At 40.6% G+C, this 19690-nt stretch overlaps 1 protein-coding gene across 1 annotated transcript in view; it reads left to right on the forward strand.

Moving 5' to 3' along the window:
- The first annotated feature begins 3938 nt into the window (after positions 1-3938).
- The window catches only part of LOC126251866 (glycine receptor subunit alpha-3-like), a 718212-nt gene continuing 702460 nt past the window's right edge, over positions 3939-19690 (forward strand). The window contains exon 1 of the mRNA XM_049952553.1: positions 3939-4072. The gene's annotated coding sequence lies outside the window, so the exon portion shown is untranslated. The remainder of the gene's footprint in view (positions 4073-19690) is intronic.

Genomic DNA, 19690 nt, shown 5'->3' on the forward strand with positions numbered 1-19690 from the left:
TAACATACCCGACGAGCCTATGGTTCTTATACTTCTATACATCTTGCACTCACGGTTCACAGCTTAACCCTACAGTGGATTTTATTCGTATGCCGTTTTCTTAGCTAAAGAAGAAAACATTGTAGTTTGACGCTAATTTTATTTTATGTTTTGTACGTTGTTCGTAATACTGTTTATCAAAAATGATTAACAAAGAGAAACATTTTTCTTTTTATCTGAGGAAACAATGAAGTTTTAAAAGTTCATCACAATTTTAACTAAAATAACGTCACTGGCTATGTCTGAGTTTAAAAAATCCATATTTTGACAAGCAGTGATTTAGTCACGCACCGTTTCCTTATCATATTATGTGGCCCACTAGTGGTCGTAGATTGAGTGGCCCAGTGGCTCTGATACCTGGCTTTGACCCAGGAAGCCCTGGTCGACTCCCGCTTGTGAACCGAACAGTATGACTGGGGAGTGAAGTGGTGGGCTGTGTGACTGAGACTCGCTTCTGCTAAACAAATATTTCCTAAATCTTTCAGTTTAAAATCTCACCAGCACGCAATTTTCGGTCTTCGGAATCTCAACAAAAAATCGACCGCCCGACGTCGTCAGAGTGAATCCTACAACAGACATTAGAATTTGACCCTTCTTGACCAACGTTGCGTCGATACCAGCGACGGCGCGAATGGTATTACTGAGGGTGGAAGACAAATGCACAAGCGATTTAGTTGTGAAACAAAGATCTGAATAACTAATATGAGCTGTTAACGTTTTAATTTACTTCTCACTCAGCTTAAAAACACATCTGGCTGGCTAAATTCATATTTAAAACACTCCCAACAAAACATTCAATCGACTCACGATATAACTGTTTGATAAGAAATTCATTTGGTGATCACAGTTAACTGAATACTGCAAGCAAATGAAATTCTGCTCTCAGTGATTATTACATGTCAATGCTGATAAGTTGGTAACTCGGGTACGCCAATTTGCGCAAACAGAACCACCTAGTGGTACTCAGTACGTTATCATACAGTTGGTGATTTGGCCACGCCAACTTGCGCAAACAGAACCCCTTAGTGGTACTGAGTAACACACAGATGAAATGGTAATCATAGGATAAGTTAACAAATAGCATCAGTAGCAGAGTTGGTAAATAAGTAATAGAGATATTGAAAGGTTCAAAATGGTTCAAATGGCTCTGAGCCCTATGAGACTTAACATCTGAGGTCATCAGTCCCCTAGAACTTAGAACTACTTAAACCTAACTAACCTACGGACATGACACACATCCATGCCCGAGGCAGGATCCGAACCTGCGACCGTAGCGGTCGCGCGGTTCCAGACTGTAGCGCCTAGAACTGCTCGTCCCCTCTGGCCAGCTATTGAAAGGTACTCAGTTGGCAGTAACGGGTGCTATGAATTACTAAACAAACGAGAGGCCGCTAACTACGTTACCAACATCGCTCATTTGATGTTCACTAATACTAATGTTGATACAGTCACTTGCTACTACGAAAGCAGCCGCTTGTCGTTGCAAATCACTTACTCCATCGGGCAATAACCCTCTTACCCTTAGGTGGCTCTAACTATAGCTCATCAGCATTTTCGGTATACAGCGGGGAAACTTCCTTGTAAACACACAGACTTTAGTCTAGTCAATACTGACAATAGAATAGAAGCATACGGCAGGAGTCTTGCAAGTAATCAGCACAGCAACGCTGATTCACCGCTGGTATAATCAGAACCGTTTTAGCTACAGGCTTTTGCGTTTAACAGCTCAAAGTACCCACGAAGCAAACTAGATAACATGCGATAATAAACATATGTGGTTATTTACAATCAATCTTTAATAGCCGGCCGCTGTGGCGGAGCGGTCCTAAGCGCTTCAGTTCGGAACCACGCTGCTGCGGTCGTAGGTTCGAATCCTGCCTCGGGCATGGATGCGTGTAATGTCCGTAGTTTAGCTAGGTTTAAGTATTTCTAAGTCTAGGGGAGTGATGACCTCAGATGTTAAGTCGCATAGTGCTTAGAGCCAATTGAATCTTCAATACTTCACAGAAATCGATAGGTAGTGCCAACGACAGTACTCAAGCAAGTCACAGATCAAAGCAACGCAACAACGTAAACTAGAAATGTATACATACGAACACTAAATACAGTCACGATGTCTAATGAATACTGAGGTTGCTGTTATGGAGTACCTGGCAGCAGATGGCAGCATAATGTACCTGAGGTGGGTGTTATGGAGTACCTAGCAGTATATGGCAGCACAATGCACCTAATAGGAAAAACGTATATTTCTGGTCGTGTCCGGATACTTTTGATCACACAGTGTAGTTATAACCACTCTAAAACTTCATTAATGTCAGTCACTGTTTCTTTTCATTTACTTGCGTTTGTTTACCTACTCGCCTGAGAAACTTTAAACAACAACACCAGTTAATTAATAGCACCTAAATGGCCATTTTTCCACTGATTCGGTAGTTGTTATTCTTCCTCTAATCACGTTAATAGATGTTAGCAAACATCTGCTACTAAAAATATTATTGCCATCAGTGAAATCCTGTGCACTTTCCATTGTCACTTCTACAACTCCCAATGAATGTACGTTTGCCAAACTATACCAATGGACATTTCTGGAGATATCGCACATCGCTCTGAAATTCATCAAAGTCAGCACTGGTTATCTGTAACCTTCTTAGTTCATAATAAAAGCCAATATCTTCTCAAGAATTTTTAAACGCCTTCAAAATTAATATAGCTCAATTTAATAAGAGAAGTAGTAACTTCATAATCCCACCAGAGAAAAGCGATTCGAGTTTAAAAGATACCGGAAAATATTACAAGTATTCCTACTGTGACAGGTGAAAAATCTTTCTTGGATTGATACATGGGCTGACAATCGATCCTGTACGTAAATAAATGTATTTATTGCTTCTAAAGAGGTGAAGAATTTCACCACCGACGACTACATTATTGGTGAAAAATCACAGGAGACAGTAACTACCGCAGAATACCAACGAGTAAATATCCCTAGCTACCTGTAGGAAAAGCAGATGCCACAATTCTATTCATAGAAAGAACCATAAGAAAATGTAATTCATAGACGAAAGATATGACTTAAATGTACTTTTTCGACCAAATCTTGAGTATTATCAGTCTGTTATTATTACTAGGTTGAATTAATCAAAGATATAGAAAAGATCTAACAGATAGTAGGGTGATTCGTCACATCATTAATGCACAACGAGCAATGGTCAACGAACTCCAGTTACAAAGGGAGTAAAAGAGGCATTGTGCATGATGGAAAGGCTTACTTTTAAATTTCCTTCAGAGTGCCTTCCAAGAAAAGGTCGGGGAAACGAAATAATTTAAGGTTTGAAGCTAATTCGGAGTTCTGCCGACCATGCGTCTTTTGGGAATGGAATAGGGAAATCGGGAATGAGTAGTGGCGTCAACAAACCCTCGAACACACACCGCATAGCAGCTTGCGGAGAATAGATGTAGATTTAGATGAAGATAGGTTCGAAGTCCCTGTAATTGTTTCCAGCCATTTCAATCTCCTGAAATGCATAGTGTGACTTGAATTAAGTATTCTGATAGATTTATGATAGTTATGTGCTTTAGAAGAAAGGAACTGAAGGAAACAAATCTTTTCAGAAATAAGAAAGATTGTACTAATTGGAAGGAATAACACGTTTGATACAGGGGACAAGGTTTGGAGGATGTACTTGCTGGTAGCGCTTGCCCCGTCGCGGTTAGTAATTTCATTGTTGCCGAACTCGGTGCACGTGGTGGCGGCAGAGGAGACGGAGGGCCACAGACGCGGTGGGGCGTTGGGGGCGCAGGCGCCGCGCGGCCGCCAGCTGCCACCTGCGCGGCTGCGTCTGGACAGCAGGCAGAGGACGACAGCGGCGCTACGCGAGCCACCAGTCGCGCTCCGACGCTCGCCGGTGGAGCACGGGGCTGCCTACATCCAGGCCACAGGCAGGCGCCACATCGCCGCTACCCGGCATACGCCGCCGGCCTCATCACAGGCAAGCTGTTGCACAGCTGCAGCCTCGCGGTGATTTCATTTCTTACTGTAAGTGAACAAGAGAAAACTCAGTAACCTGCAGTACAGTTAAGAAACTATGTATATCACAATTCCATTTACCGTGGTTGGAAACGACTGATCTCTTGTCCGTTCAGATTCTATTGACGACCAAGAAATTCTTTGAAAGCATGATACTGATGGTGACGAATATCAGAGAAGCTGAAGAAGCTAGTACGCCATGTTTACATGTGACATTAGCATGTTCAGACTCACTTTTGTATGAAATAGGATTTTTAATGTTGTTACTAATATCGCACATGATAGACATAGAGTTTTTATCAGTTTATTGTTCATGTTTAGAACCCATCTGATTTAGCTAGGCCATACTGGAATTGACATTGTTACTTTCTTCCAATTCCTTGCACTGCACAACGTCTTGCATTTAAAGCTGTTGCTGTTACTCATTGCTACCACTAATTCTCGTACACAGTGCCTTAAACAAGACTGGTTGTACGGAATGATGCCAACTGCATGCAAGCAGATTGCTCTCCATTTCGTAGAGACTGTCTTCCATTTTCTAAATTAAAGAACCTTAATGACGACCAGATGAAGGGAGTAAGAAGTATGTGCTCGAGGACAACAACACTAGGACAAGTAGTTGAAGTTCATTATGTTTCTATGTCTGTTTCGTTATGTTTTGTGGTACATTGGAGTCTATGTAATATTTACATACAAAGCATACAGGATATGAGTCAGAGCACAATGTGTTGCTTCTTTCAGCCTGCTATATATAAATACACCATGTGGTATGATTAGAAAATTATCTTAGCTGTACTGTTGAAAGGCTTACATTACAAATGTACATAATGTACAAGAGCTATTAGGACACAAGAGACGAATTTTCTTAAAATTTTACGTGTGGTAATTCTCAATGCAAAAGTTTTGGCTTCATTATAAATTAACGCTGTCTCTAATTTCTGTGAAAGCTGTATTGGTATTTGCCACTTATGCTGACACGCTGAATGTGTTACACCAAAATCGAAGAAATACAAAAGTAATAGTAAAGTCTGAAAATTAGTCAAAGAGAGTGAATTTGTAGTTTCTCTTGTGGATATTTAACGGGGAAGGGAGGGTGGGTGGTACTGGGCCTGAGGTTTTAGTTGTTCATGAAGTACATTTTCATAACCTGAGTTGCTTGTTTAGCAGTATATACAGACGTGTCAGTGAAAGCAAACGCAACGAAGCTGTTTGTTGGTTCAGGTTTACACAAAGGCTGTCATCATGATGGCACTTCCGTATTTAATACATAAAATGCTCAAAGATGAATATCACAGTAAAGATATCTGACACTAGGTATTAAAAAGCACGACAATAGAGAGAATTCTTTTATGAAACTGTGTAACTATCCTGCCATTAGTAAAACACACAGTGTTAAATATTTATCATATCAAGAACCTCTCTTACATTTGATGATCCTCAGGTTTCAATTCCTGATGTCAATAGCTGCAACATGGACCATATCATCCAACATTAAATGAAATATATGTTCGTTCTATAGGGGCCTCTTAGATACTGTAAAAACAATTTGAATTCAGTACAGTGCTACACAAACATAAAAGGCTTTCATCATACAGTGATTCAGTAAACCAAACTAACCATATTTGAAATTATTTGTTGTGAACTTTTACTGTAAATCATATTTAATATGAATAACATCAGAAATTTGTACACTCATGGCATTAAACGTCAATCAATTGTATGTGTAAATTCGGATTACCGGTTTATGACTGCTACATAGTAGATCATAATGTAAGTAAATTAATCATTCATTTCTCTCTGTGTTGCACTGCAGTTATTTTGTGAGATTAGTCTCGACTGTAGTTATCAATTGTGCAAAATGAAATTATTACTATATTTCTGTATTGAAAGGTTCAAGGCCTGTTTCTCTGCATGTTGAGGTAGTCGTTATGTCACGCAAACAAATCCGCGACTTTATTTATTATTTGTTTATCTCCAATTGCAAATAAAATGTGAGGATATGAAGAAAATAATTGGATGCATGGTTGCAGGTAACATAATATAACGAAAAACCAAACGAAATATCGACACAAGGTTGAAGTATCCCAGTTAAAAAAATCCCCCATGTGGATTAGAACGAAAGAAACACAGCTTTCTGTATATTAATTATATTGGGAATGAACATTACGTAAATTTTATTCACTGATTCACGTAGGTATCTCTTCGTATCATGTAGTAAAGTGAAACGATGGAGATGCATTTCAAAGATTCAGTTACCCTGTTGTACACAAATGCTCAGTTCAGATTGTTGACCGTGATCTTACTATTAAATAATGCTGAAATTAACTAACTATATCTGCCACTCATGATGTATATTTAATTAATGTCCAATTTTGGAACAAAATAACCACTTACAAAGCCAATCACAAACTGAGTTATGTGATTCATCTCCACCATCACGCAAGATCTTAAAATGTCCGATGATCGTACTTAGTAAGATTCTAACATAATCCCAAAGTTAATCTTGTGCCATTTTCGACATGAATAAATTTCTCTTGCATCTGGTACGTCTAATACAATCCCTTTGTTCTTTGTTTCATCTGAGATTGTTTAGGAAGCTTATTAAATGAATCATTGAAAATCCACAGAAATATCTTTGTCTAACGATACGTTGTTCTGCCAAGGTTCTGCTGATGATGAAGATAAAGGTTGTTAGGCGTGGTTATATTTGCGGAGTGGTTAAATCACGGTACTTGCAACGAAATGGATGTCATATTACTTCATACTAGTGGATCACTCTTCCGTTGCACCTACTATAGGCATAGAATTTCATTCCATTCATGTTTTATCGCTGATTTTCACCTGGTACGTGTACCTCAGTTCCATAATCGTAGCACTTCTTTTATTAACATACAATATCAATTCGCTGGTTCTGTGAGTAATGGACCTAAACCAAAACTCTCCAAGACCCATCAATGTGATCGCTTGTACTATCCTCTGTTTAATCACTCTGTTCAGAACTAAAGACGGCATTTGAAGGATTGCATATAAATCCGGTAGTTAAGTTTCGATAATGATGCCGTTTTTCATAACCCCTACTTTACGAAAATTTAATCTGAATATTCCCTATGTAACATAAGCCCTACAAGCAGCTTTTATAGCAACATGTTCTATGAAGAAATTTTATCTTTAAGTATGAAGTGGCTTATTTTTAGGACAGTTCTCATCTGCTTTACTGTTCATAGTGAATATTTTAAAATTTGGGCTTTCAAAACGACTTTTCCTAGACAATAAAAACAAAGAAAATGTTCTCAATTACTGCAATATTTCTCCATCTATATTATGATGGAAAAAAGAAAACTCACTGAAAATGACAACTGGAGATGTAAACTGCTCTAATTACTTTCTTTATCACTAAATTATACTGGCTGTATGCAGGGAACTGTAATGTTACTTCTTTACTTATATCTTGTAATTCATTTTACTGTTGTATTTGCGTATGGTTCCCAGAAAATATACTGAAACTCTCACCAGTTGACGTCATAATCAGTTAATGTTCATAGCAATTCTTTAGTTGTTATTTTAAGTAGCTCATTCCAGAGTCATTTTTCGGTAATATCCACTGTGAAGAATAGAGCAGATAACTTTCATTCATGAGTTCTGAACTTTTATTAGTACTCCTGCTGAAACAAATTTTTACTCACTGTTATATTATTGAGAGGTGGTGTGATCAATATTACATATGACTGAAGTAAATGAGAGAAAGTAAGAAGTACAACATCTTTCATACAACACTAATATGAAAGCTGTTGATTGATTGTACAGCTATTCCTAGCTTGGATACTCGCATATGTTACTTTCAGATGATATACAATTTGGAATTCTAATGTCAGTGTAAATATTATCTTACTAAACTGCCTACAATACTATTGAAAATGCAGTGAAAGATTCAGCTAACCTCATAACACATACAAACTGTTTTGATACAGATTCTTTCAGGATGGTTGTGTTCAAATTAAGATTCACACATATCGGTAGATACTAGAAACGCAGGAATGTCGTTAACGATTAATGTGACAATGAAATTGTGGTTAACAGTTTGTATCCTCGTTTTCGTCATCAATTACTACAAAAGCAAATACTTCATGAAATAATGACTCACAATGGTAAAGATGTTTATAAATGATCCTTGATCTCGTAATACAACTTCTTTTGGCTAATCGGTCAGTTTCATTACACACTTTACACAGTAAAATTTTAGCCAAAATCCGGTGTACTAAAAATTTAAAATTTTACAATACATCAATAACAATATAGTAACCGAACAGTGAACGAGAGGATGAACTACATATCAAGTGTTGTCATACACAATCAGATAAAATGAATGTATTTTGCTGCTAGACTCAGTTGTTTGAAGAGGGAAATTAACAGCTTACTGCAACATGCATCATTGATATAGGTAGGCATTCACACTGTGGTATATTGAGCACCAATATTAGAGCAGTAATTCTTGCCATATTAAAAAATATGCTTTCTACGTTTCGGTCAATACTCGCCTCTAACAATCGCCATTTGATGACAACATTTCAAAAATTTGCAACTGTTTATCACTAGCCTACACCTTTCATTTACGTATCCGGTGACGAGACGCTATGTATCAGGTGATGAACGACAACATATTGCACGTTATTTTATTCGATGTTCTAGATATGTAGGTGTCAACGAACTTGTGTAACAGTAGTGTACTGCAAGTTTTAAGAGATCTGATATAGGCTACAGCAGAAGCTGGTCGTCGGTGAAGTGGAACTGAGCACATGTAGACTGTGACAAACTTTCAGAACCAATATCTATATATTTATTTATATTTTCAAATCTCCACCATATCTTACGTGTTACTGAGTCGTCACACATAATGTGCTCAGAGCTATGACAAAGGAATGATTTATAAAGTTTTCTCAAATTGTACTCTCACGATCTAGCTTTAGGAGTCCATATTTCATTTACATTACTTGATTAATACAACATTTTACTGCCCATATTACTGCCCAAATGATCAATGTCATCAACAAAACAGGGATAAAATGGGTACGTGACCATCGGTACAGGACGTTGGTACAGTGGCACAGCGTTGCATGGTCTGATAAATCTCGATACCTACTTCATCATGCTGATGGGAGGACGCGAATCAATCGGCTGCGAAGGGAACAGCACCTTGACACCTCTACTGCGGGACGGAGACAAACTGATGGTGTCTCCATTATGCTCTGAGGAACATTCATGTGGGTATCCATGACGGTCAAGGAGTTTCGTAACCTGGTTGCGGAGCATGAATGCCACTTCATGACGATCGTCTCCCGAGCCCAGTGGCACTTTTCAGCAAGATAATGCGCCAAGTCACAAAGCCAGGAGTGTGATACAGTGGTTCGAGTAACATAGTGGCGAGCTCCCATTGATGTGCTGGCACCGATCTCGCTAGATCCAAGCCCAGTCGAACATATGTGGGATGTGATTGAACCTGGTGTCAGAGCTCATCGTCTCCCTCCCCGGAAATTATAGGACTTAGGTGATTTGTGCGGGCAGATGTGGGGCCAACTCCATCCAGCGACCTACCAAGGCCTCATGATTTTCATGCCACGATGCGTCGCTGCTGTTATCCATGCCAAATGGGGACATACCAACTATTAAATAGGTAATCACATGTTCTGATTGATGAATTTCCGACACATATATCATGGATAATTGTTAAAATGCAATTGGAAACTAAATTCCCAGAGTGGATATTTTATCTTTAGATACTAGATGAGTATGCTCTTCATCTTCAGTCGGTTTGCTGTCAAATCATAACAGTTGCTTGTAAGCGAATGACATATTTTATTGGTTATTGTGGCTCATTATCTACTTCTAAGAAATTGATATTACCTTCAGTAAAGTATATGTATACCCACTATTCTAGCCAAGCATAGGTCACTACGTCCTCAGTGATATTGGGCACTGATCGGCACTGCCGCTCGCGAGAGCGGGGAGTCCCAAACCCAGATGAGCGTTGGGATTAAAAGGGCGTTACAGCGGGCAACGATGCGCGGCCGAGGGCATCCAACCGTCACAACAAAGGGAGAGCGTTTTAAATTGCTTCGTTAGTTTTACGCACGCAGCCACTTCGCACTCATAATTAAATACAGAGTTTTTAAAGAGTTCCTACCCCCATAGAATGAAAGACTGTCGACGACTCCAGATAAGAACTGTATACCCTATTATGACAGTTTTGGCAAAGGCAAACTAAGAGACTGGTTGAATTTCCTTTCGAACACAGTGGAGGAAACTAAACATTAATACACCGAACGTTTGAGACGTACCGAAATTTTCTCCTGGAAAATAATATACAGTCTTCCAAGAGGCTATATGTACTTTTGCTCAGCAAATGTTGTGTGAGAAAAAGTTTCCATCGTTAGCCCATTTCACGTTGGCTACAACTTAAACTGTCCTTAACACAGTAAAGGAGGGAAAGGAAAATTTGATTCCATTACTAAAAGTTTATCTTCACTTCGGAACATCACCAAGTGAAGATATCCATCAGATTGTCATGACAAGAAGCCTCCTGAGACGCGACAAGTTAGTAGTAGGCAAAACGCAACAGCGAGTAACAATATTAATGTGGTGATAGAAAACTGCATGAGTATCTATAGAAAGGTCCCAGAACTGCTCTCATTAATGAACGGTCAGAATGCCCACATATTACTAGGGACAGAAAGTTGGCTGAAACCAGATGTAAACAGTTATGAAATTCTAAACTCAGATTGAAATGTATACCGGAGAGACAGGCTGGATAGTGAAGGAGGAGGCGTGTTTATAGCGATAAAATGTGCAATAGTATCGAAGGAAATTGACAGAGATCCTAAATGTGAAATACTTTGGGTGGAGGTCACAGTTAAAGCAGGCTCAAACATTGAATGTCTCTATAGTCCCCTGGCTCAGCATCTGTTGTGGAAGAGCACCTGAAGGATATTTTGGAAAATATTTCGAGTAGGCCGGCCTTGGTGGTCTCGCGTTTCTAGGCGCTCAGTCCGGAACCGCGCGACTCCTACGGTCGCTGGTTCGAATCCTGCCTCGGGCATGGATGTGTGTGATGTCCTTAGGTTAGTTAGGTTTAAGTAGTTCTACGTTATAGGGGACTGATGAGCACAGATGTTGAGTCCCATAGTGCTCAGAGCCATTTCAACCATTTATTTCGAGTAGATTTACCCACCATGTTATAATTCTGGGTGGAGATTTTAATTTGCCGGATATAGACTGGGAGACTCAAACGTTTATAACGGGTGGCAGGGACAAAGAATCCAGTAAAATATTTTTAAGTGCTTTATCTGAAAAATGGCAACGGCCTTGCCGCAGTGGCTACACCGGTTCCCGTGAGATCACCGAAGTTAAGCGCTGTCGGGCGTGGCCGGCGCTTGGATGGGTCACCATCCCGCCGCCATGTGCTGTTGCCATTTTTTCGGGGTGCACTCAGCCTCGTGATGCCAGTTGAGGAGCTACTCGACCGATTAGTAGCGGCTTCGGTCAAAGAATACCGTCCTAACGGTCGGGAGTGCGGTGTGCTGACCACACGCCCCTCCTTATCCGCATCTTCCTCGGAAGATGACACGGCGGCCGGACGGTCCCGGAAGGGCCACTTGTGGCCTAAAGACGGAGCTTTTTTTTTTTATCTGAAAAATACTTTGAGCATTTAAAAAAAGAACTGACTCGTTGCCATAACATATTAGACCTTCTGGTGACAATTTGACCCCAACTATTTGAAACAGTTAACGCAGAACAGGGAATCAGCGATCATAAAGCGGTTACTGCATCGATGATTTCAGCCGTAAATAGAAATATTAAAAAAGGTAGGAAGATTTTTCTGTTTAGCAAAAGTGACAAAAAGCAGTTTTCAGAGTACTTGACGGCTCAACACAAAAGTTTTGTCTCAAGTACAGATAGTGTTGAGGATCCGTGGACAAAGTACAAAACCATCGTACAATATGCATTAGATGAGTATGTGCCAAGCAAGATCGTAAGAGATGGAAAAGAGCCACCGTGGTACAACAACTGAGTTAGAAAACTGCTGCGGAAGCAAAGGGAACTTCACAGCAAACATAAATATAGCCAAAGCCTTGCAGACAAACAAAAATTACGCGAAACGAAATGTAGTGTGAGGAGGGCTATGCGAGAGGCGTTCAATGAACTCGAAAGTAAAGTTCTATGTACTGACTTGGCAAAAATCCTAAGAAATTTTTGTCTTATGTCAAAGCGGTAGGTGGATCAAAAGAAAATGTCCAGACATTGAAGCAGAGGATCACAGACTAAAGGCCGAAATACTAAATGGCTTTTCCAAAGCTGTTTCACAGAGGAAGACTGCACTGTAGTTCCTTCTCTAGATTGTCGCACGGATTACAAAATGGTAGATATCGAAATAGACGACAGAGGGATAGAGAAACAATTAAAATCGCTCAAAAGAGGAAAGGCCACTGGACCTGATGGGGTACCAGTTCTGTTATGCACAAAGTACGCGAAGGAACTTGCCCCCCTTCTTGCAGCGGTGTACCGTAGGTCTATAAAAGAGCGTAGCGTTCCAAAGGATTGGAAAAGCGCACAGGTCATCCCCGTTCTCAAGAAGGGGCGTCGAACAGAAGTGCAGAACTATAGACCTATATCTCTAACGTCTATCAGTTGTAGAATTTTTTAACACGTATTATGTTCGAATATAATGACTTTTCTGGAGACTAAAAATCTACTCTGTAGGAATCAGCATGGGTTTCGGAAAAGACGATCGTGTGAAACCCAGCTCGCGCTATTTGTCCACGAGACTCAGAGGGCCATAGACACGGGTTCACAGGTAGATGCCGTGTTTCTTGACTTCCGCAAGGCGTTCGATGCAGTTCCCCACAGTCGTTTAATGAACAAAGTAAGAGCATATGAACTATCAGACCAATTGTGTGATTGGATTAAAGAGTTCCTAGATAACAGAACGCAGCATGTCATTCTCAATGGAGAGAAGTCTTCCGAAGTAAGAGTGATTTCAGGTGTGCCGGAGGGAAGTGTCGTAGTCCCGTTGCTATTCACAATATACAGAAATGACCTTGTGGATGACATTGGAAGTTCACTGTGGCTTTTTTTCGGATGATGCTGTGGTATATCGAGAGGTTGTAACAATGGAAAACTGTACTGAAATGTAGGAGGTTCTGCAACCAATTGTCCGCCCCCGGTAGCTGAGTGGTCAGCCGGCACGGTAGCTCAGCGTGTTCGGTCAGGGGAGCTGGTTGGCCTCTGTAATAAAAAAAACTGAGTCGAAAGATCAACAAACGAACTTTAACGGATGTCATGCTACGTCCGCAACGAACAAACACAACGATCAACAATGAACAAAAATGCAAAAAAATGCAAAAAAAAGAGTGGTCAGCGCGACAGACTGTCAATCCTAAGGGCCCGGGTTCGATTCCCAGCTGGGTCAGAGATTTTTTCCGCTCAGGGACTGGGTGTTGTGTTGTAATCATCATCATTTTATCCCCATTGACGCGCAAGTCGCCGAAGTGGCGTCAAATCGAAAGACTTGCACCAGGCGAACGGCCTATCCGACGGGAGGCCCTCGTCATACGCCATTTCATTTCATTTTGCAACCAACTGACGCATGGTGCAGGGAATGGCAATTGAATCTCAATGTAGACTACTGTAATGTGCTGCGAATACATAGAAAGAAAGGTCCCTTATCATTTAGCTACAATATAGCAAGTCAGCAACTGGAAGCAGTTAATTCCATATATTATATGGGAGTAGGCATTAGGAACGATTGGAAATTGAATGATCATATAAAGTTGATCGTCTGTAAAGCAGATGCCAGACTGAGATTCATTGGAAGAATCCTAAGGAAATGCAATCCGAAAACAAAGGAAGTAGGTGACAGTTCACTTGTTCGTCCACTGCTTGAATACTGCTCACCACCGTGGGATCCGTACTAGATAGGGTTGAGAGAAGAGATAGAGAAGATCCAACGGAGAGCAGCGCGCTTCGTTACAGAATCATTTAGTAATCACGAAAGCGTTACGGAGATGATAGATAAACTCCAGTGGAAGACTCTGCAGGAGAGACGCTCAGTAGCTCGGTACGGTCTTTTGTTGAAGTTTCGAGAACATACCTTCACCGAGGAATCAAGCAGTATATTGGTCCCTCCTATGTATATTTCGCGAAGAGACCATGAGGATATAATCAGAGAGATTAGCGCCCACACAGAAGCATACCGACAATCTTGCTTTCCACGAACAATACGAGACTGGAATAGAAGGGAGAACCGATAGAGGTACTCAAGGTACCCTCCGCCACAAACCGTCAGGTGACTTCCGGAGTATAGATGTAGATGTAGTTGTCGATGTAGATGTACCTTAGTTATAATGGCAAATTACTATGATGCTGCGTCCATATTTTTTGTCATTGGTTACTCAGTAATATGGTCTCCCATTCAGTTACGCAAAAATCGTGAACTATAAATCACATCCTTAAGGATTATGGATGGAGTTGTGCGTTAACTGGCAGAAGCAATCTCAAAATCCCTCTGTAAATTATGCGACCCACACTACGAAAAAATTGCGTATTTAGTTAAGAGATTTATTTCTGCATCTCATTCTTAACGCGTTAAAAGTACCAAAATTTGGGATTTTATTAGAGTTTCGCTTGGCTTGAAAAGTCACTGTTCCGCATCATAGACTACTCACGATCATACATAACCATAGTTAAATCATATTTTAAGGAGAAAAACAGCACAATTACAATGTATCAGCCATTGTAATCGACCCTGCGCGACAACTCTACCATAATTCAGACATTACGCAGTTATTACTTACAGAAGTAGACCTTTCGAACTTTTGCGGGCACCGGTTGTTTGCCGGTCACTCCGCACCACTGCAGCCACCTAAAGCTAAAACTCTGACTACTATACACAGGAGTGGGTAAGACATTTGTGAATTTCTGTTTTCACAACGCTAACATCCTTTGCTCATTTCGTCAAAACGCGCTGCTTTTAACATGTAGCTGTTGCTAGAGATGCTTTGAATATTTTTATAACGCGATACACAAATGCAGTATAGATGTATGAAACGAATCTGTTTGTCATTAAAGAAGCAGCGTTGCGCTATTTAATTATTAATGTAGCTGCTGTGTTTTTCTTTGGATTTCGAAGGTGCCACTGTCAAATAGACGTACAATTTGCAAATGTGTTTTTTTTTTCTCCAACATAATATGCACCTTTAAATTGTGATTCGAAAATCGTTAGCGTCATTTATAATTCTTCAGTTGCTTATGTTTACCCAGTCTGTCTTGTTTTCATTTGACTACCTCGTATTCAGTCGATATTGTTTTAACAATATTCTCATTTTGAAGTTTTGCAGAAATACATCTTGATTCAGCTGCCCCTACCAGTAGGATTTATGCAACACAAAATGCCCTGAAAAAACCTCGTTTGATATTTCTATATTCTCTCCCTCGCTACGAGCTAACCGGAAAAAACAGCAGAGTCCTTTTCTAGAAAATCTAATGTGGGTAGAATTTGTACTGTGATGTGTTTTCGCTGGAGGCCGTGGTTTTCGACTTAATCAAGGAAAACGCGTTTTGAATGTCGCTTTTGCATGTTTTCTTCAATAGTTCGAAAACTACAGCCTCTGGCAAAGACGTATCTCAGTACAAACATTAACCGCAAAAAATTTCTTACAAAAAAGTACTCTTTATTTTTTTCTTTGGAACAAAGTTTGCGCATAGTCGGAAAAAAAGGAAAATCTTTCTTGTTCTATTTGAAGGCGCCCTGGCTTGCATAAAACCCACCTGTAGGGAGAGCTGAATTACGTTGTATATCTGCCGAATATCAATACGACAATACTGTTAAAACTATATCGAATGAATACGGGGTAGTCAAATGAAAACGGGAGAGATCAAAAAAATTAAGTAAACTTTTCATCGTTTCACAAGTAATCATGGTACCTGTTAATACTTTTATCTCACTGTGAGACAAGACGGCCAAGGCCCTCATGGAGAAATGTTTGCCGTTTCCTACTGTACAGTGATTATGCCCGGGAGTTCACCTTTGCATGCCGGCCGCGGTGGTCTAGCGGTTCTAGGCGCGCAGTCCGGAACCGCGCGACTGCTACGGTCGCAGGTTCGAATCCTGCCTCGGGCATGGATGTGTACGATGTCCTTAGGTTAGTTAGGTTTAAGTAGTTCTAAGTTCTAGGGGACTGATGACCACAGATGTTAAGTCCCATTGTGCTCAGAGCCATTTGAACCTTTTTTTTTTTTTTTTTTTTTTTTTTTTTTGCACCTTTGCATCCGAAGCAAATCAAAGGCCGCTTACGTCTCTCTTCAAAGCGACCGATTTATTGAATCACATGAAGAGAAAAAAATGTTCAAATGTGTGTGAAATCTTATGGGACTTAACTGCTAAGGTCATCAGTCCCTAAGCTTACACACTACTTAACCTAAATTATCGTAAGGACAAACACACGCACCCATACCCGAGGGAGGACTTGAACCTCCGCATGGAGAGGGACGGAAGCGGCACACATGTTACCAATGCTGGATCGGGCACGCTGCAGAAGTTCGCTAGGAAGCCTTTACACATCCTCCTTACAGTCCAGATCTCTCTCCATTCAATTTCCTTATTTTTGGAACGTTGAAGAACGATATTCGTGGCCATCAATTTGTTTCGGATGAAGAGGTGCATGCCTGTGTGCGACCGTGTTTCCGCAGGCAACCGGAAACATTTTCATGAAGGCACTGACCCTCTTTTCCCGCTGTGGGATGAATATATACATACATTGTTCCATCCGTCTTGTTTTCATTTGCCGGCTCCTCGTTATGAGAGCGAGGTTCCTTTATTACGCGTTTGGAGTAACATGTCCTCGAGCAAAATTTCAATACACATTGGGCAGATGTTCCCATTTTCCACGTCTTCTACATCCCTAGAATAAGAAGTTCTGGTTGTTACTGGCTCTGAGCACTATGGGACTCAACTGCTGTGGTCATTAGTCCCCTAGAACTTAGAACTACTTAAACCTAACTAACCTAAGGACATCACACACATTCATGCCCGAGGCAGGATTCGAACCTGCGACCGTAGCAGTCGCACGGTTCCGGACTGCGCGCCTAGAACCGCGAGACCACCGCGGCCGGCTCTGGTTGTTACTCCGCAGTACACTACTTCGCTCTCGGGCATTAGGCGGTAGCAGTAGGGAGGGCTACTGACAATCGGATCAGGCGAAACTTTAAATGTTGTACTTTCAATAGGTCATAACTGAGTACTATGACATTATAATCCTGATTTTAGCGTGGAGGCAGTTGCTGAGGGTGACGTCTTGCAAGTGTTCTTTTTCCTCCTTTAAATATGACGTCAAGTTGGGGATTTTTTCTTGTCAGACACTGTTTTATCTCCTGTCTCATATAAACTCTCTAAGTAACTTCACTGATTTTAGAGAATTTTACTCGCTGTCTATTTACAGGGAATTGTGGAAACAATTAATGGTTACTTATTTCCCCGAATTCAAATGTTTTAAGGGATTGCATAGAGAGTGAGTGAACAGATATTCTTGTACGCCTCCGTTAGTCGTTCAGACACATGAACTTTTTTTAAAAAAAACGGTTCGCCTAATTCAGCGCTGTATTCTCATTCAGCAGTTCAGTTTGCTTTAAGGTTACAGATCGAACAAATATGCGTTTTCCACTACACGACGAACAAGCCAATCAACACGAATTATTTCAAATATCTAAAGAGCTTTAAACTTTTCAATCGTACCTGAGAGCGCCTCCCACTGCCAGTGCTAACTTATTGATATCTGCACTGTAATCAACCAGACAGCTATTATTACTTCTTACCAGCTACATACCTATTTCTATACATTTCGTCTTTAACCCCATGTTAATGACTGGTCTCTTAGCTAATTAAAACATATCCACCTCATGTCGTAGCCAGCATACTTCTCGGACAGTAACGACGTTACTGATGGCAGTAGGCGACGCTTCAGTTAAAAGAGATATAGAAATGGAACGTTTGAGGAACTGCGCAATTCTGTGAAGCTAGAGAATATAAGTTTGGGGCCTTACTCTTCATCATGGGTACAAAGTAGGTTCCCTGTCAGCTATTGATGTACTCTAAAAGGCGGAAATTCACCCATCCTCATCAGTACTGCGTTCGTTGTGGGGTACGTGACCTTATTTTTGCTTTATTTTGACACATTCTTTGAATGTATATTATTTTATTTTAATATTACTAAAAGGGTGTCCAAGCATAATATAAACCTAGGCATATTAAATGATGGTACAAATTTAACTCACTCTGATGCTTCCCTACAATTGCCATTAACGATTTTACTACATTTACAGCGTTTTGATTTCTTCTTTAACGTGTTTCACGTGAATCGTCCACCGTAGGTTACTATTATAATGGCGTGTCAGCAGTAGTTTGGAAGTGAGAGTGCTACGTTACCGGTGCCTAGGAATTACCATTACAGTTACGAACAATCCATATGACTCATTCAATTATGAGTACATTTCACCAACGACAGGTGCATTTTCTATACGCTTTCCGACAGTTTTTCACACAGTGTGTGAACATAACATCAATATTTCAAGGATTGTTCGTATTTACGTTGAAGGCCCCGAATAAACGCATAGTTTTAAATTGCTATGACCGATACTGACAGAGTTTTTCTTCGGAGGGGGAGACTGAAAGGGGGTGCCTCAGTCTCATGAGCCCAATTAAAGGGCTACTTGAATAAGACGTACTAGCTCCAAGTTACAATAACTGTCAACGGCTGAGAGAGCGGTGCGCTGCACCCACGGCCCTCCATACTGCATCCAATGACGCCATTGGCCGAGGAAGACACGGCGGTCGGTCGGTACGATGGGCTGGCCAGGGTCTGTGGACGGTGTTCACGTTTACGTAGTGGTAAAAGGATTCAACCCAATGCAGATCCTCTGATATTTATCACAGGATCTCACAGACTGTTTTACACTTTTAGTCAACCTGAGTGATTTTCTAATGCCTACGACGTCTGCTGCAATTTTATGCATTCCCAGTTCCTTCACAAAGATACGTCAGTAGGTGTTAAAGTTTACAAAAAAATTGCTCTGAGCACTATGGGACTTAACTTCTGAGGTCATCAGTCCCCTAGAACTTAGAACTACTTAAACCTAACTAACCTCAGTACGTCACACACATCCATGCCCGAGGCAGGATTCGAACCTGCGACCGTAGTGGTCACGCGGTTCCAAACTGTAGCGCCAAGAACCGCTCGGCCACCTCGGCCGGCTAAAGTTTACATTAACTGTGTAGGTGACACAACTGAATTATTCTCTTTGTTATTCGTACGTAACTGTCGGTCGAACGTGGCCCTGAGAACCATATTACAGTGTTTATGACACTACCTAAATTTGCATTTCATTTAAATTTTCAGCATTCATATCACAAAGTGTAGTAGCGTTGTGGGCGTATAATTGATAACACTACTGTAGAATTTGCAGATTCATCACAGAATCGACTGATTACCTTTTTTATGCAGTAACATCAGTTCGAGTGTTCCATATATTATTGCAAACAGATCTAGGATGTAATTCCTAACGAATTACATCCTAGAACTGGAA

Source organism: Schistocerca nitens, chromosome 4 (assembly GCF_023898315.1).
Source record: "Schistocerca nitens isolate TAMUIC-IGC-003100 chromosome 4, iqSchNite1.1, whole genome shotgun sequence".
In the NCBI taxonomy this organism is placed as follows: Eukaryota; Metazoa; Arthropoda; class Insecta; order Orthoptera; family Acrididae; genus Schistocerca; species Schistocerca nitens.